General features: G+C 34.8%; 1 protein-coding gene across 2 annotated transcripts in view; it reads left to right on the top strand.

Moving 5' to 3' along the window:
• SEMA5A (semaphorin 5A) overlaps window positions 1-20,694 on the top strand; it is a 548,675-nt gene that overhangs the window by 72,098 nt on the left and 455,883 nt on the right. The gene's annotated exons all lie outside the window — the stretch shown is intronic.

Here is a 20,694-nt window from a genome sequence, read left to right as displayed (position 1 = left end):
CAAACTTTCTACAGAGCTAGATTAAAGAGAAATTTGCTTCAAACACGTAGTCACATGTATGGGCCTTGACCTTGAGCATCAAACCTCAAAGCCAGCATTTTCTTTCGTGAAAGCATTTGGAATGGCATTATTTACTGTTTCTGCTCTAATTCTGAAGACACAAATGCTACTTTTCCAGAAGCTATGTGCCTTCTCACTTTACCTGCAATGGAGAACATTTTGCTTGATTCGTTGAAGTATAATTCACTAGCTTAAGCTAATAAATATTATTTTTTGTTTGGGGAGAAAAAAAGCATATGTAATTTCCTTAACCTTGTAGAAAGAATAGAATATTTAAAATATTGGGAAGCTCTGTGTTTCAAAATATAATTACTGTTATTCATCATTGATTTATATAAATCATATCTCCTAGCTTTGATTCATCACTTGTGAAATGTTAATTACTAATCTCATTTAGATATATTGAATAGATAATTAATCTCTCTTCATTCTCCAAAACTCCTTTTTCTAACCTATTTCCTTTCTTACCTGTCCTCTCTCTTTGCTACAGATGGCATTAGAATTCATTGTTTAATATCATTGCAATTTGTGAAAATGATCTAATTCCTTGCACCTACCATAGTTTGTAATATTCTCTTCTATCAAATCCAAACCTAACATAGAACTCATCTCTTTTATGAAACCTTCCTAAGTAACTCATTTCTTCCATTTTCTTTTCTTTTAACTTCATTATTCACAGATCTACCCTTAGGACACTTTTTTCCTCAAGCTCTAATTTTTCCTCCTGATTAATGGGTACATTTTAAATTGTTTTACCTTGCATTCAAGACCCAATACAACATATACTGGATTTAACATATTTGTAACATATTTAACATATATTGGACTCCCTGACATGTAGGGGAAAGGGTAGAGAGAAGGAGGGGATAATTTGGAACAGAAGGTTTTGCAAGGGTCAGTGTTGGAAAATTACCCAAGCATATGTTTTGCAAATAAAAATAAAAAGCCTTCTTTCATATTGATCCCTTCCTTGGGTTCTGTCAAACTAGACTAATCACAGATACCTCTTCATATCCCACACATTCCCACCTGGAATGTTTCTTCTAGTTCATCTGCCTAGTGTATCAATGCTGTTCTGTTGTTATCTCCTTTAGAAAATTTTAATTGCTGCCTTCAAAGGAAATGAGATGTAGAGCTGGAAAGGACCTCAATGGCCACTTAGTCCAGCGCCTCATTTTACAAATGAATAAACTGAGACCTAACAAGGTTCAGTAATTTTCCAAAAGTTATACAGGTAGTAATAATCTTCACGAACCAGTTATATGACATTTTGAATATATTTTATCTTCTAATTACTCGTGAGAGACTAGGAACACTTCTTTCACCAACAAAAGTGAAACGATTATAATAATAATTCAGATAATTCTGTTTCTTATATTTTTCTTATTTTATGTTCAAATTATTTGTGTTCTTATATTTTCTTCCTATTAGATTGTTAATTTCAGCAGGAGAAGTTTATATATTACTCATATGTTTCATGTTTCCTCAGTGAACTCATCAAAGCAGGTACTTAATAAATATTTACTTGTTGAGTTCAATCATTGCAGATATGAAGGAAAAAGGAAAATACATAACTGTACTTGACTATTTTTCTAGGGAAAATTTAACTTTTTATGTGATTGAGAGCTCTGTTTTCAATTTTCACCATGACCAAGGCAGTCATTTCTTTAGAAGTGATGAAATCCATTGTAGAAGTGTTTATAACATGGGTTGGACTGAATTGAATTCAAATCAGTAATCTGATCTTTGTGCCTGTTCTTTCTTTAGATACTAAAATTTTCCTTAGAAATATTTTTATCTTTTCAGAGTATCAGCTGGACCTGACATAAATGATATCATTATTTTTAACAGTTAATTTTTTAAGTATTCATAAATATAGTTATAACCAATCTAAGTTGTGCTCTGATGATTGATACTAGTTGAAGTGACCCCATGTCATTTTCTCAGGCTATGTTAACAAAGCATTAGCTTTATCCAGTTTAACTAAACCATAAAGGCTTCACTTATTCACTTTACATTCACTAGTGAATGTTTTTCTTTTGAGGATATACTTGGCTAATTCATAGAGGTTTTTCATCAGATTGGCTGTAGTCTTGAAGTTTTTCATCCACAGCAACCCTTGAAGGTTATCAACTGGGTCAATGAGAGTTTATCATCTGTGTGGGGAGTATTCATTCCCATAAAATCTTAGATCTTCAAAATACTGAAGCAAATATGTTCATAAGTGTGTCCGTACAATGGAGTCATTTAAGTGAAATGATAAAAAGAAATTTGAAAAATGTTTTTTGTTTGTTTGTTTGTTTTTAATTCTGACATCAAACTCGTCTTCTAAACAAATTGATATCTTAAGTGAATATATTTGGAGCACATATTTTCAAGTGGATTCAATCTATGCTGATTCTCAGATTATTTGATGACAAACTATTTAACAACAATATTAATTTATTTTAGTGAAAACTTACCTGTTAGGTTCTGATTTTCAGGTAAAGTGAGCTGTGAATGGAAATTAGCTCTGACTAGAAAAGCAGTCCATAGTTAATACTATTTTGCCAGTAGTTTCAAGGATAGTTCCAAAAATCTACCTAAGAAATGATATATTTGACAAAGATTAAAACACTTTATACCTTGTTTGGGACCTTGACCCTTACCTAAGTACTCAAATTAAAATCAGAGACTCTCAAGGTAAAAAGCTAAAAGGGATTATTATGATCTCTCAGGAAAGGGCAACTCCTAGCAGACAAGATGTCTGTACAGGAGTGCAAAGTGCAAAGCAGAATTATATAGACCCTACTAAAGGCCTCATCCCCTTTTCCTCCCATTGCCTAGGGGATTTCAGATTTGCCTCCTAAATGAAAAATTCTAAGGCAGAAACAAAAGAATACTAGTAATGACAAACTATCAATTAAGTATTTAAGTGCTAATTAAGAGGTGTGTGTGGGGAGGAGACTGGGCAGGAGGGAAATGTTTGTTTATCTAAGATAATGGAACACCTGCAGCTAGCTATAGTTCAACTTTATTGCAAAATCTCAGGTCACAATTTCAGCATAAGTCAGCCTCATTCTTATAAGAGGATTTCACTCAGTTTTTCCTATTCACACTTTAAATGTCTTCATGAGTTGCTATGACCAAATTGTTTATCACCTGTTAGCCATACTTTCTTTCTTTTTGAAATTTATTTTATTCTGAATTAAGTATAAGCATTTCTATAATATAGTGGGATAGAAAAAAAAAAGATTCAACATAAAACTATAAATCTATTTTGTAACTTTCTATTCTTGTAAAATATGTAATAAAATTATCATATAACTTTGTTTTGATGATCATCATAGTTTTGTACTTATTCAGTCATTTCAATTCTATCTGGTTTTTCATGACCCCATTTGGGGTTTCTCAGCAGAGATACTGGAGTGATTTGTCATATCCTGCTTCAACTAATTTTACAGGTGAGCAAACTGAAACAAGTGAAGTGAATTGGCCAAGGTCACACAGTAAGAGTCTGATGGCAGATTTGAACTCAGGAAAAAATCTGCTCTATGTTCAATTAATTTCTATGAGCTATGGTACCAAAGTAGCTGCCTGCTACATAATAGCTAGCATTTATATATCCTTTAATATGTTAAAAGTACTTTACATGTTTCTGCAATTATATGTTTGTCATCACAAGACCATCCAACAGAATTTCTTTTTGATTTTTTTCCCACTTATTAGAACCTGCTGCTAACATGCTCCATTGAGAGAGTCCCTGAGAACCACACCTTCTTTCTATCTTTGCAATACTTTGAAAAATATTTAATAAGTTATTACTTAATTTTGACTCTTATTTTCAAATAGTGCTGGAAATAGGACTAGTGTTTGTCAGTTGACCAATTCAAATACCATGACTCTAATTTGTTTGTATTGACAATATGAGAATTTATAATTTAGAATTACCAGATAGTATCCAGTATATCTTAGAATATAGCTGGGAAATATCTTAGATACCTTTTAAGACATTAAGCTTTGATGCTAGACTGGGATTCAGGAAGTCATAAACTTAATATATCAGATATTTATTGGGTTTACATGACCTCAGGCAAATTACTTATTCACTCAGTTTCAGTCTTCTTATCTGTAAAATGAGATTGGACTTGATAACATTTAAGTTCTAAATCTATATAAAGGAATCTTGAGCACCAAGCTCAAAAGATTATGTGTCTACCTAAAGACAGCCTGTTTTCTTTTTATAATTTATTATAACATGAATCATTTAAATAGAAATCCTCTTCTACTTAAAGTATACTTTATTCACTTCAGCCACTTTGTTTTTTCTTTTGTTTTCATTGATTGGTTGGTAGCACTATATTGTTATATACCTGTTCTCTATTTTAAGACATTGATTACATGCATTTTTCAGCCTTCTTCTCAGATGGGGATATTTTATCTTTTGATCTGTCCCATCATTATGTGAGAAATGGTTGAGCATTTGTTTTCCATAGTCATGGGAATTAAATTGGAGAAAGAAAACAAATTAGAAAACTGAAACCTACAAGGACATCAAAGAATAATTAAGGGTGGAGGATATTTTTCTCCCCTAAAAACGTAAGCTTCTTGAGGGCAGGGACTGACTTTTGTAATCAGGGGTGATGGCCTGAGATTTGTAAAGAATTTTTTGTTCTTTGCCTTTAGCCCTCTTCTGTTTCCTTCCCTCATCTAAAATTGGGAATAGGGAATGGCTATGTAATGAGGGATGAGGATTCATTTCTTATAACTTCTGTAATATCCAATTAATGGGAAATCAGCGGAGGGTCTTGTACTTCAGGATAGTGTGAAAAATGCTGAAAAGTTGGGTTTCCATAGTATTTCAAGCTTTGAGATAAAGTGAAATTGTGATAGTGGGTACCACTGACCAAGAGGTATTCAGAATGTGAAAGGTTAAGGAAGATTAGGATTCACAGAATTTAATTAAGTGATCAATAGAAGTCTTGAGCTAACAAGGGGAGGGGTAGAAAGGCACAGGTAGATCCAGCCAATCAGAAAGAGTCTTGTGGTTTTGAGAAAAATCACAAACTTAGATAATAGCCTATCCAGCCCTATTGCGCCTGTTTAATGGGCTAATTGAATATTAAACAACATACCACAGAGGAGGAGTTTTCTCCATTTTTGAACATGGGATGCATGATGGGGGGCATGTTTTATACATATTAAGGGAAAACATGTAGTGGGTGTATCAGAATGACTATAACCCAGATAAAAAGACAAATCTGTTTTCTGAAGGGAAGAGCTGCATCACTGAACAAGTATAAAGATCTCCCCATTTCTGTACTTAGTGCTCTCTCTTCCCCAAGAGGAGTGGGGCTTGCTTCTGCCCAGAAACGTTAAGATGATTCCTTAAGAATCTTGTTTAATAAATTTTCCTTGATATCTGATTTTCATTGTCAAGAGTGTTATTTTTAACAATAGGAAATAAAATGCTGCTTTTGGAGTTGCAAAGGTATGTCTACTCACCCAGGCATCCATTCTTGCAAGAATGTAAAATAAATCTTCACTGCATTCATTAGTAAGTCAGTAGAGTTCTAGGTAATTTATGTTATTTCTTACAAATGGGGACTCTCCCAGGGATCCAGACATTATGTGTTCAGAGTGGCCCTGTTGAAGCAGGAGGAGAAGTGACCTGTTGATTTAAATGGTGTGGTGGCTTTGGTCGGGTTTTTCCCCTTTAGAAACTGTCCAAAATCCCAGGCAGTAAAGTCCCTGATGAATCCAGGAAATAGCAAGGGAGCTAGAATAGGTTCTGGAGCAGCCAGGCCAATTCTGTGCATAGGCCAAAAGTAAGAACATGGACTATCTAGTATTGCCTTTGGTGGCTGGGGCCATCTTATGGGGTCTGAGGTGTAAGACAGATTAGTAAGATAAGGAACTTAATGATGAAAAGGAGTGGAAGCTTCTAAGACATATTTCTCATATAGTCCTGGAAGAGAGGGAATGTCAGGAAATCTAGAGTTGAGTAAGTATTAGTGATCTGGGATCAATGGAGTATGGCAATCTCCGTGCTGCACAAGAGATGTATTTACAATAAACTGTAGGGGATGGATTTCTTTGACAAAGAGACCTAACTGAGTTTCAATTGATAAATGACGGACAGAAGCAGCTATACCCCAAGAAAGAACACTGGAAACGAATGTGAACTATCTGCATTTTTGTTTTTCTTCCCGGGTTATTTATACCTTCTAAATCCACTTCTCCCTATGCAACAAGAGAACTGTTCGGTTCTGCAAACATATATTGTATCTAGGATATACTTCAACATATCCAACATACAAAGGACTGCTTGCCATCTAGGGGAGGGGGTGGAGGGAGGGGAAAAAAATTGGAACAGAAACGAGTGCAAAGGATAATGTAAAAAAAAAAAAAAATTACCTTGGCATGGATTCTGTCAATATAAAGTAATTATTAAATAAAAATTAAAAAAAAATAAATAAACTGTAGGGGAACTGGAGAAAAGAAGAAAGGGACCCAGAAGAGGAAAGGTCCTTCTCCAGGAAGTAGAGAAGGAACAATTCTATACTAGACAGAAAGAAAGCAGATTATATTTATGAGTGAGTCAGCTGAATTACAAATTTTAAAAAATGGCCATTTTGGGATCTAAAAGTGTTTTGTGCATCTTGATGCAAAGAAACTTGAATTTTTCTTAAGCTTTCAAGCTTCTCTCCCTAGTGGGGATTGAAAATGACCATGGCCACTGTGTGTGGACTTATGTCCAGTCCAGCCTCTCCAAAGAACAGTAGGCTCCTCAAAACCCCATGCTCTGGAGTCAGGCTCAGTTTCTCTGTAGATAGGCCCCTATGTTTCCCAACCCCCCAAAGTCCCAAACTCTTCTCAGGAGACTCTGGATTCTGTAAAAGGATGTGTTCTATCATGGCTTGGGAAAATCTAGGGAAATCCATATTACACTTTAAAATTTTTCCTTCTTTCCAATATGAGCTATCCACATGAGTTTAGGGAAGAGTGCAAAATTTAGGGGGAGAGATAGGAGACATAGCCATTTTGCTCCCATGGCCTGTCTTTCCATCTCAGGTCTCAAATAGTTTACTGTCATTTCAGAGATTTGGGGCATAGGAGAATGGAGTTTTTGAGGGTGAAGAGGCGTTTTCTCCTAATTTTGACCTAAAATATCATGTTTAAATTTAAATGGTATATGACAACTTTCAGTTGATGCATTTGAAAATAAGATTTTTGAAATATGTATGCATTAATATTGTAGTATTGCTCGTAGAGGTTTAAATCTGTATTTGGCTTGATTTTAAGTTTAAAAAAAAAAAGGTTATTCTGATGTAAAGTGAACTGAGCAGAACCAGGAGATCATTATATACAGCAACAACAAGACTATAGGATGATCAATTCTGATGGACGTGGCTCTCCTCCACAATGAGATGATTCAAACCAGTTCCCGTTGTTCAGTGCTGAAGAGAGCCATTTATACCCAGAGAGAGGACTGTGAGAACTGATTGTGGACCACAACATAGTATTTTCACTCTTTTTGTTGAAGTTTGTTTGTATTTTGTTATATTTCCTTCTTGATCTGATTTTTCTTATGCAGCAAGATAACTGTATAAATGTGTATACATATATTAGATTTAACATATATTTTAACATATTTGACATGTATTGGATTACCTGACTTCTAGGGGAGGGAGTAGGGAGAAGAAGGAAAAATTTGGAAAAGAAAGTTTTGCAAGGATCATTATTGAAAAATTACCCATGCATATGTTTTGTAAATAAAAAGCTTTAATAAAATTTAAAAAATTAAAAAATAAAATTGCCTTAAAAAATAAAAAAATAAAATATGGGTTATTAAACAAAGCTTTCTAGTAACTTACTTAAAGAGGTAATGTTTGTTATTTCCTAATTAGATGAAATATGTTGCTTTGTAAATTGTATATTGAACAATTTGTAAAATTATGACTTATGTTTCAAAATTTTGTCAGCTCTGCAGGACATATACAAGTTTTATGAAATTTGGCCCAAAGTTATTTAGATATTAATATTAAAGTTTAAAAAAGGTGATTTTAAAAATAAGGGACAAGAAAGATTGATTTGCAAAAGCAATTGTTAGTTTGAATGGGATATCCAGTTAGACTATCGTAAGCTAAAGTATTGATTTTTAAAATAACTTTTTTTTTTCAATTTGTGTATGTTAAAATTGGAAACTTGACAGTAAATTGCATTAGATTCCTATCCATTCTTGTGATATGCCATGTTGTCTATTTGGCTATCACTTATGAAAATTGTGAGATTGCTACATAAGTTATTTGGGGTTCTTGTCAGTCATATGAAGAATTTACAATGATCATTCTCTTTGGCAAAAGGTAGATTTATTTAGGGAAGAGGTTACAGGCAAAATGGAGGGATCCAATAGACACCAGTAATGGTAAATATGAAATAGAGTGGGAGAACTTAGAAAAGGGTTTTAATAATTAATAATGGAATTACCATTTGCCAGGAGAAAGTAAGCACCCCATGAGGTTGGTGCATGCCCTTAGCTAGCAGTCTGAGTCCTGAAAGGGACCTAGCATCCTAAAAGAGTGAACTATAAGGAGGAGGGGGGAAGGGGAAAAGGAAAGATGCCATTAGGCAGGATGCAGTGACTAGCTGATCCAAAGGAAAGTGACATACATGGGGTGGTCCATAGGTAGATTTTATGGGAAGGATTTAACCTCAGGGACATGACTGGGATTTCTGACAGGGAATGGCAGGGAGACTCTGCAAAAGATAGGTTTCAGGAGTTTGATATAACTTGGATTTCAAAATGGACCAAAGGGTCCTCCAAAGGGTGGGACAGGAATTAAACTCATCCTCTGCTCTGGGGGAATCTATTCTTCTGGTTTGTGAACTTGCCGGCTTTGGGAAAAAAAGTTAGGTTTCTAAAGGCTTTTGGTTGGAATTTTTGGTAATTAATCTGAAATTTGGGATTGAACATTGGATAATAGTTATTTGCATGTTCTGTTGAATGGGAAGGTGAAGGCTTATATGTGGGACAGTAGTGACCACAAAAACAATCAGAGACTGCCAGAGTAAGAAAAGTAAAAAGGGGTTTATTGTAATCTTGTGAGAAAGGACAACTCCCATCTGACAAAGTGTTTGTCAGTAAGGAAGTGCAAAGTGCAAACACAGGGTTATATAGACCCTAACCAGAAGCTCCTTTCACATTCTTTGATCTTTTCTCCCATTGGCTTGAGAGTTCTAATTTACACAGAGACTGAATATGGACCCCAGAACACATTTATTAGGTACTTAAATGCTATTGAAAAGAGTGAGGAGAAACAATCCTCCCTCCAAAATTTGTTTATCTAAGACAATTGGAACATCTGCAGCTTTTAGCTATAGCTCAACTGTTTATTGCAAAGCCTCAAGTCACAATTAAGGCATAGGTCTTGGGTATGTACCCAAGTCTGGAGTGTGACTGAGGGGAGCTCTGGCAATTTCTTGGATGAGCATACCCCAAAAAAACCTTGGGTAGTATTATGGAGGCAGCACTTTGCTTTGAGTGGGCACCTGTGCACCAATCCAATTGGCTATTTTTTTAATCCTGGCATATGATGAAGAAAGTAAGACTAAATCTGGAAGAATTAAGTCAAGGATTGTAACTGATGAATTCAAGACTAGAAATGTAAGTTCTGAATTTATGTCATTCTTACTCTGTTGAGTAAATATTGTTGGTTAAGTTACACCAGAGAAGCAGTGAAGGGAATAGCAGAATAGTTAGATACCACCAGCAGAATGGCATGGGAAAATAGAATGACTCTAGAAAGGTTAATGGCAGGAAGAGGAGGAACATGTGTTACAATTGGAAGTTTCACTCCTATTACAGTCCTATCAGAAGAATTAGCAGAGAAATGAGGGATTAATTTTCCATTCTGTGTAAGTAGATCTGCGCAGGGGTGAATAGACTTTTATGAAGTGGGATGTTAAAAAGAAAAAAAAAAAAAAGCCAGATTTGAGGGGTTAGAAAAGGATGTAAAAATCAAATTATTAAAAAGAATAAGGGGGAAATTGTGAGAAATGGGTGGGCATTTGTTTTCCACAGTTATGAAAATTAAATTGGAGAAAGGAAACTTAATTTAGAAAATTTTAAACCTACCATGACATCAAGAAATAATCAAGGATGGAGCTTATCTTCTCCCCAAAGACTGTAAACTCCTTGGGAGAAGGGACTGATTTTTGTAATAAAGGGTGGCGACCTGAGATTTGAAAAGAATCTTATATTCTTTGCCCTTACCTTACCTTCCCCCTTCTAGATTGTAAACTCCTTGGGAGCTGGGACTGGCTGTGTAATGAGGGGTGGAGATTTCTGTGTTTCAGGATAGGAAATAAAATGCCTTTGGAGTTTCAAAGGTGTGTCTACTCACTTAAGTACCCATTCTGCCAAGAATGTAAAATAAATCTTTCTTGCATTCATCAGTGAGTCAATGGAGTTCTTAATAAAGTATTTTGTTTCTTACAATTAGTTGGACAATTTAATGAAATTCACTTATAAATAAAACAAAGCTCAAATAAGTTAGGGATTTTTGTTAACTGGCCAAAAATTGTCAAAGATCATAGAAGGGTACAGCTGCTGCATTTGTAGATGATATGTTTAGGGCAGAAAAGCAACTATGGAAATGATTAACAATATACATTTTAACATAGAAAAAATGGCAAAGTAATTTATGTGAATTAGTATGTTAAGCTCCATTTGTACAATATAACTCAAGTGCTACAATATTTCATAAGATTTTAGCATCATAGATCAATTACCTAAAACAACCTTGAAGTCCAAAGAATCTAGCTAGTCTTCTTATTTTATATGTATAGAGAACTGAAGTACATTTCCCCAGTGTCACTCATGTAGTAGGTGGCTGAAGAAACTTTTTAACCATGCATTCCTGCTTCCAAATTCAGTAGCCTATCTATGACTTGTTGCTTCTTATTCTCTGAACTTGCTTGAGATCTGTTCTATTCCATATTATCTAAATCCCATTAGAGTCCTGTATTAGCAAAGATGCTTTACCTCCTGGTTGACAAGGAGTTTAGTGGCATTCTCAGAAATGCTTTTTTTAATTAAAAAAAATAACATTTGGTAGCTCATATAAATAGTAATTTTCACTCTTAGAGAATCACAAAATTTGATTATTTTATTTCTACCATCTGACTTTTTTGCCTTGAGGGATGCATTTTTAGATAAATCCTTTAGAAATTACCAATACAGTTACTTCCCTTTAGTTAAGTTCCCCTCATCCACCCTCTTAGAAACAGTTATTTTATTGGCATAGCTAACAAAAGATATATTGGGCGAACTATCATTTCATTTTAAAACCTGCTGACAAATATAATGAATATTGCTTTTGTATAAATAATAATTTTATATAATGGACCTCATTTATTTTTATGCCCATTTGCCCCCAGGAAAACTAAATTACAAGTGAATGAGGGCAAAAATCTAATAACAAACTCTAAATAACTCTGAACTCTAATAATTCTAAAGAGACTGATATAATGTACTAGAGCTAGACTATTATTGAAGTGTATAAAATAGTTCAATGTATGCTTTCCCCATTTGGTGCAATGAGGTCATTTTATGTAGCTGTAAAATTTAACTTGTTAGGTTTTAGATATGATGGAAATCTATGGGTGACAGAACTCGCTCCATTTTTAAGCTGGATTAAAGTGGTATTTAGCTGAGCTGCAGTAGTCAAAGACTCACAATTTCTATTATCAATTTTTTAAGAAAAATTACTCATTGATTATTATTATTATTTACTTATTTATTATTATTATTATAGCTGCTCCCCTTTTCACTTTGGAACAAAACTTGTCAACAAAGTAACATGGATCAACATATTTTAAAAATCACAGTCAAGACACTACTACTGGCACAAAGTGATTTGAGTTACTGGTAAAGAACAAATAAAAATGACAAATTCATTTTTGACTTATTTCTGAAAAGTGTGTGTGTGTGTGTGTGTGTGTGTGTGTGTGTGTGTGTGACTTTGTGTCTGCATTGTGAGTGTAAGGATGTGAGAATATGTGTGTCTGTGTGAATTTTTTCCAAAAGATTGAGAAAATAAATCTCTTCTACCTGTGTTTTTTCTCTAAAAGGATATCATACTAACTTTTTTTCTTTATTGACTATTCCTGTAGGTATTTTTTATTCACTCTCTGAGAAGCATGTATGATACCACTAGAGGGTAGGGTTGACTATTTACCTGTACTTCAGTTAAGAAAAGGGAAAAGAGGACATTTACATGAGTATGAAATGAAACCTTCTATGACCCTCTATCAGAAGGGGAAAAGTTCTATTAGAATTCTCATGTCTAACTTTTGGTTTCATTGATCATCAGTGGAAGAGAAGAAGCACATTTTAGTCTGCATCCACTTATGGACACTCTTAGACTCCCAAACCAATATCATTTCTATTGGTGACAAATGTGATATGTATTCCATTTAATATAAGTCTACTTTTGGGAGAAGAAGGAAAACTATTAACATCTCAAAATTATTTCTCCAAGTTTTTATTTTGTTTTATTTATTTATTTTTTAAAATAATTTTTTATTGATAGAACGCATGCCAGGGTAATTTTTTACAGCATTATCCCTTGCATTCACTTCTATTCCGATTTTTCCCCTCCCTCCCTCAACCCCCTCCCCCAGATGGCAAGCAATCCTTTACATGTTGAATAGGTTACAGTATATCCTAGATACAATATATGTGTGCAGAACTGAACAGTTTTCTTGTTGCACAGGGAGAATTGAATTCAGAAGGTATAAATAACCCGGGAAGAAAAACAAAAATGCAAGCAGTTTATATTCATTTCCCAGTGTTCTTTCTCTGGGTGTAGCTGCTTCTGTCCATCTTTGATCAATTAAGGCTCTCTTTATCGAAGAGATCCACTTCCATCAGAATACATCCTCAAACAGTATCGCTGTTGAGGTATATAATGATCTCCTGGTTCTGCTCATTTCACTCAGCATCAGTTCATGTAAGTCTCGCCAGTCCTCTCTGTATTCATCCTGCTGGTCATTCCTTACAGAACAATAATATTCCATAACATTCATATACCACAATTTACTCAACCATTCTCCAACTGATGGACATCCTTTCATTTTCCAGCTTCTAGCCACTACAAACAGGGCTGCCACAAACATTTTGGCACAGGTCCCTTTCCTTTCTTTAGTATCTCTTTGGGGTATAAGCCCAGTAGAAACACTGCTGTATCAAAGGGCATGCACAAATTGCTCTCCAGAATGGCTGGATGTGTTCACAATTCCACCAACAATGTATCAGTGTCCCTGTTTTCCCACATCCCCTCCAACATTCCCCATTATCTTTCCCTGTCATTCTAGCCAATCTGACAGGTGTGTAGTGGTATCTCAGAGTTGTCTTAATTTGCATTTCTCTGATTAATAATTTTTCCAAGTTTTTAGAACAACTCATGCATTTTGGATTTTTATTCTTCCCCATAACTAAAGTCAAAGTAGTTCTTTCATGCCAGATGCTTGTCCTGAAGTATAATAAACCCTATATTTAGAAGAGAAAAAAATCAACTTTCTTTTTATTTCTTTATTTCTCTGTTGTATCTTTTTCTTTTACATATTGCCTTATATCTTTATTTTTATTCTTTCAATCTTGAGACAGAAGAGAAGGTGGAGATGGATGGTCAGAAGAGTGTAAGAATTTATAGAAAGGAAATCTTTCTGTTTCTTCTTCATTGTAAAAATTCCACTTACCGATGATAAACTATTTAGGTAATGAAAACTCCAAATCCTTTTCTAATCAATGATGTCCTTGATGATCTTTCATGTTACTTGTTGGATGTAGGTCAGCATTATTAATGTGCTGCAGATGGTGTGTGCACATCATGCATTCCTTCATGGGTAACCTGCAACTTTGGTCCTTCAGAGACTGGTTTTTCAAGACCTTTAATCATTCATCATCATTAAGGGAAAGAATATTTATTTTTTAAATGACACAAAAAGTGAAGTAACAACACAATGTATTGTGTTATTTAATATCAAGGGAATAGCAGAGACAATGTATTATCTAAATCAGAGAAGGAGAGATGTGAGATATATTGGAATAAAATGCTATCTGAAGTCATATGTCTCAAAGTTCTGCATCCTATCATATTCAATACATGTTGTATTCAATACCTGTGTTGTGTTAAGCAATCAGAGAAGACTTCATGGAGAAGGATAATTTTATCTGGACCTTGAAGGAATCATTGAGGTTTGGTCAAGTAAAGAAGAAAAAATTCTAGTCAGGGAAACAGAATAAGCTTTAGGTGGTGGGCTTAGTAAAGATCAGTAACCTCTTTAGAAGGCAGAGATTAGACCAACCAGGCTGGTATAGGAGGCTAATTTGAACAACAGGGAGAAAAGTATTTTTTGGCCTGTGACACCAGATTTTCCGATTCACTGCTTTCACAGTGGCTACTCCCAATGGCTAAAATGCATGTCTTTTCTCTACAATGCAAAACCCCCAGTTTTCTTCAAACTTAGGTCTTGTGCCACATTCTACATGAAGATTTTCTGGTCCTCCTCAAGTCTCTAATGCTTTCTCCCTCTAAATCACACTGTATTTATTTTGTTATTATTTTGAATGGGTCAATAAAGTCACCGAGCTATAGCTAAAGGAAACCTTAGGGTACCATTGAGTCTTAGCTCCTTATTTTTCAGATAAAGACTTGGAACTTATATGACTTGTCCATGTTGTCCCTTTAGACTATAAGCATTTTGGTAGTCGTAGTTGTTTCCTCTTTACAGTTGCTAAATAAGTTCATATTTTTATTTTTGTAATGACCATGAGATATATATTTTCCCAATTGAGCCAGTGTATAAATCTTTATCTGCTAGGTCTGCTTAGAAGTAATTGTTAGAAATGTTCTTTAGTATCTCTTTGGATGCATGCATGGAAATATTTTAAATATGAACTTCTATAACTCCTGAATGCAAAAGTACTTATTTAAAAAAAAATACACAACAGAAAAGAAGAAAAGTTACATTAAAATCTAATTGGTTTCTCAGTTCTATTTTGTGCTATTTAATACTAGTAGGCTACCCAAATCATATTAGGGCTCCTGGTTTACAAAGTCTTTTCCCAGGTGACCTTATAGAATTGAATCTTTTTGTTGTTCTTTGTGGCCAAATTGCTGTAGGAAAAGATCTGGAAGCAATTTGCTAAGGGTAAGTTTCTTAGCAGGGCCTCTTCTAATCCTATTCTGTGAAACAGCTTGATACTATCCAGTATTCCTTCATAAGGGAAAAATAATTGAGCCACTTCTCCAGGTTTTCTAGAGTATATGATTCTAGATCATCCTATTTTTATACATTGCATTCAATATAGTTTTATTATATGGATATGCAGCTATCTCGCTATCTTTTTATCTTCAGAGGGAAATGGGAGAGAATAAGAGAAATGAGTATTTCTCTTTTATCTTAATAGTCGATTATTAAAATTGGAGAGTCCCTAGCTTCCATTCCCCTTCTCAAGCATTCCTACCTCCTTCCCAACCCTCAGTCATATTTCCTTGTCCAGTCTCTAAAGGATAATATCATGGAAGATAGAATTAACAATCTCCGTATGCATTGTTACTCCATTCAGACTTGGGTTGGGGATATCGATTCTTTTTCAAAATTGCACAGAGTTGGGGGTTGTCAGAGTATAGGGATAGTCTCCCTGGCAGCCTGCAGAGTGTGATGTCTATCAGCTTCTCATTGGAGCTGAAGTCACTTCTCTTTGTAAAGTCCACCTCTGTTAATTGTTAACCAATCAGAGTTGATGGCCATCTTCAGGAACACTTCTCTTCCAATGGCCATGAGCTGGCCACTATCATTGGTCAGTGACACTCTTGAAAGCCAAAGATATTTATTTAAAATGTTAGCATTATTGATAAAATGACTATCTAAAATTATGTCTCTTGAATTTTTTAAACATCACAAAAGCATGTATTAAGCTCCTAGTATGTACCAAACTCTATCCTAAACACTTTTTACAAAAATGACATTTAATCTTTCTAATAGATTTGGCAGCTGGTTGTTTTTATGGTTCCTAATTAACAGTTAACCTTAGAAAGAGGTTTAGTGATGTGTCCAGGGTCACACAGCTAATTAGTCTTAGTGAATTTGAACTCAGGTCTTCCTGGCTCCAAGTTCAACTCTGTATCCACTGTCACATAGTTACATAGCTGATTTCTTTCTCAAAAGTTTTGTATTAGTTGAGTTCTATTTCATTTGACTAATAGTAGTTATTTCTCATTATATAAGTACATAATTTTGTTGTATAGATTTCTATTCTTTTGATTTCTTTTTTCATCTGACAATGGTTTCTTTCCTTAAAGACCAGTTATCTTCTGTTCCTGAAAGACTATTCAGTTATAATGTGGGTGTGAATAGTAAATGTTATTTATTGCACAAACATTTTAAAGAAATGTACTTACTTAGATCCTCTTTACCCAAAGATCATCCCATAGAAGAAAACTCTAATGAAGGCTTTAGATTCAGAAATGATTGCTATACTGTTTGTATTTTGGAAAACAGTTTAGATTCAATTCTGATGTAATAGACACTCACTTTGGAGAAAAATCACTTGTATATCATTTAATTACTCCAAATATTTTTAATTAATTGGACAATGAAATTGGAGGAATATTTATTTGGCTGAGAATTTTTTTTTCCCTTTCAGAGAATCCATTTGTCTTTTTTTTCTTTCCTTAAGGCAGCACACAGTTATAAGTAATGTGATTTTAACTTTTTGGAAATTGAATTTCAGCTAAAATAAAGTGATGCCAATTTCACAGGGTGATCTGCTTAATTAGATTGGGAATGATCTTGGTAGCTATGATAGAGTAGTTAATCCTTTCAGGAGAGAAGTCATGTTAACTCATAAATATGCTGAGTCAGGAAAGGGTAGACTTGTAATGCCTTGGGAACGAAAGAACTTTTTGTTGAAAGGGAACCGTTGATGGGGAGTGGGGTGCATAAGCATTACATTCTCCAAAGAATTCATCATATCTTTGCCTCTCTTTTTTGTAGTGAAGATGGTTTGTACTGTCCCTACTGTAAAATACCAGTGTTTTCTTGGGTTTAATTGTTAAGCCAGAATTAGCACATTGGAATTGTTTTAGGAAGATTCTGACGATCACTTGGCAGGATAAGATACTGCAATGCTGGAGAAACCGAGGCAAAATAGAGATTAGAGAGTTTTTAATATTTTATTTGGATTTCTGAGAGGGAGAGATTGTGCTGGGGGCATGTTGCCCCCAGGGCTGATGTCCAAAGCAACCAGCAGCCAATGTGAGTTCTCAGTGACATATGTATATACACATGTAGCTCCAAGCTTGGGTAGCTAAACAAAGGTGGAAGAGTGGGAGGGTGGGGTAAGTGGGGAGGGAGAGTCCAAACTCTGGTGAGTGGGACTCACCAGATTCCCATGAATCGGGTTCTGACAAGTTGGGAGTAGGACCATAAATTGAAACAAATTGGGAGTTAAGGAGGTGACCAACTAGAGCCAGGAAGTCTGGACTTAGAGGATACAGATAATACCAATTAGATATCTGAGATAAGATATCTGGAATGTAAGATCTCCACAGTTCTATGAGCAGAAAAGGGAGTTGCAACCAGGGAAACCGAGGCAGAACAATTCAGGGAAACTGAGGCAGGACAATTTAGAGAAACTGAGGTAGGACAATAGGGAAACGGAGGCATAATAATTAGGAAAACTGAAGCAGGACAATAAAAGGAAACTATGGCACAATAATACCAGATACTGAGATCCTTTCTCAAACTAAACTGCCAAACATTCCTACTCTATTACAGAGAGCACAACTTTGTTGGGCTGGCCACATTATTCAAATACAATGTAAGTTTTCCAAAAAGATTATTTTATGGAGAACTTATCCAAGACAAAACTTGCAAGATGGGCAGAAAAAGTGACACAAGGGTGCTCTCAAGGTCTCTCAAGGTCTCTCAAGGTCTTTAGAACTGATTGTATGACATGGGAGACACTGGCATGGGACTGCCAGCATGCATGCCCCCGTCTGAAATGGTGCTGTGCTCTAGAAGCAAAGCAGAATTGAATTAGCTCAGAAGAAACCAGAGATGTGCAAAGTTAGAGAATATACCCCAAATGTTCCCAGGGACTATTTGTGTCTGATCCATGACTGAGTATTCCAAGCTCATAATGATCTCATCAACTGCAGTTGGACATATGGTAGTGTGACTAACTTAGTGATGTCATTTTGGTCCTCTTAAAGAAGGTCCATCTAATAGCAACCATCACTATAAAATAAAATGGAGCATGTTACTGAAACTTTTACAACAACAACAAAAATGTGTCAAATGTATAAGCCAAGACAGCATAATTAATTTTTATCACAATAATTGCTAAAAACATGCTGCATGTTAAGGTTCACAGAGTGGTTTGAACAAACTTAATTCACATAGATAGATTCTGTCATTATTCTCATTACATTGAAGAAGAAATATAGTGTAATATTTGAACTTGGCTCTCTCCCAACTTGTGGTTCCAGGACTTGTGTGTGTGCATGCATGCATGCATTTATATAAATATAAATAACATATTTATATAAATGTATCTATACATATGCATCTGTTTATATATACATACACATATATACATATATACACATATTTCCTATTAGCATTATTTACTATGAAAAAAGTAAATGTTTTCTCTAAGTAGTCATTCATCGCCAATGAAATAATGCCCCTCTCATGCCATTACTGCTCACTAATAAGTAGTTTAATATATGTCACTTGATTTTTGGTGAATATGCATATGCCTAAATATATATGGTAGATGGAAGTACCATGTTAACTATAGATGGCTTGTTTTGAGTCATAATGAGAAGACAATTATTAATCTATCTATTTGTTCTGTGGAGTGTTACTCAAGCAGTCTCAGGGTAGTACAGTAGGGCTTATTTTCCTGTCATTGGGTAGCTAACTAATGCAGATCGGCAATGGCCCTGAAGCTTAATCCTTAGAGAGTTGTTTGAGGATAATGAGAGGTTAAGTGATTTGACCAGAGTCAGTGAACTGGAAGGTGTCAGAGCTGGGTTTTAAATGCAGACCACTCTGACCCCTAGACTTGTCATGTAACTTGGGAATTATTATCATTGAATAATTCTGGTGGATTACTCCGTTAAGCTGCCCTTGACCCAGAATTGAGTCACTGAGTAAAGTCATTTGGGCCCTGAAAATGATCTTTCCTATAGCAGAATTTGATTGTATTTAGATTAAAGGTTGGAAATTTTATTAGATTAAAAATGTCAGTCTGGTGAAACTGATTGAATTGTTTGATGGATGCCTTTATCTAAGTTATATGAATTCCAGCTTTTATCAGGGTTGAGACAGATCCTTTTTAACTCATGTCATTATTTTTGTGATGGGTTCTGTGGAAACCCCTAACTACATAATACTTAATAGGTTTCAATTATAATAGTAAACTGGAATTTGCATTTTGCTTTAAAGTTTTCAATGTACTTTATATATGTTATTTTATTTGGTCCTCACAATAGCTCTGTGAATTAGGTGCTATTATTATTTCCATTTTGCAGGTAAGGAAGCTGAGGCTGAGAGGTTAGAATAAAGGAGATAGGTTAAATGAATTGTGAAGATCCCTCAGCTTGACTTTGAGACAGGATTCAAACTTCCTGACTCAAGGTCCAGTACTCTATCCACTGTATCACTCAATTGCTCCTAGAAAAGAGGGAAGTAGGGGATTCTGTCACCCATATTGTAGCTCCTTGTAGAGAATTCCCAATATAAGAATGGAATGGACGTTCCATATCAAATTTGAGTATCCTCTTTTAGTCCTATTAAATGCTTGTAAATAGTTAATTTATGTTTTAACATTTTTATTTTCTGCAATTACATGTAAAACAATTTTTTTTGATTATACGTGCATAGTCATTTTTTTCATATTTCCATATGAATCATATTGGGAGAGAAAAAACAAAAGGGAAAAACCATGAGAAAAAAACTGAAGAAAAAAAAGGAACATATCACGTGTTTGTTTAAAATAGTTACTTTAATTGTACAGTTTCAGGAAGCTTAGAGAAAGTCCATATTGTATCTGGGAGTTTCTCATTTCTGAAATTCTCTCCCTGTTCATTTCTGACACCTGCCTTTCCTGATTTTCTTCAAATCCTAGCTAAAGTCCCACCTTCTATAAAGTACCTTTTGTATTCACCCTATATTTTGGTGGAGCCTTGCCTCTGAGATTGTTTCCAATATATCCCATCTATATCTTGTTTGCACATTGCATAGCACAGTATTAGTCATTTAATAACTGCTTGTTGGCTTGAAAAGCACAAGTATTGACCCATGGTCTTTTTAAAAAAGATATATATTAACTATTCTTTAGTCTTTCTACCTGAGCAGTTTAATTTTGTTTTCTATTTGAGTTACATTTTAAGATATTAAGGGAAAATAGAGGCAGCATGATTTGTACAGAATCTGAAGTTAGACAAAGTAGTTTAATTCCTATCTTGTGACTTTTTATCTGCGTCATCTGGAAGTTACTGCCTGTCTCTGGTCTTCAGTTTTTTCATTTATAAAAGGAAGGAATTGGAGTAAATGACCTCTGAAGAACCTTCA

Source organism: Antechinus flavipes, chromosome 1 (genome assembly GCF_016432865.1).
Source record: "Antechinus flavipes isolate AdamAnt ecotype Samford, QLD, Australia chromosome 1, AdamAnt_v2, whole genome shotgun sequence".
Taxonomy (NCBI): domain Eukaryota; kingdom Metazoa; phylum Chordata; class Mammalia; order Dasyuromorphia; family Dasyuridae; genus Antechinus; species Antechinus flavipes.
This window is presented reverse-complemented; position numbering and strand designations above follow the sequence as displayed.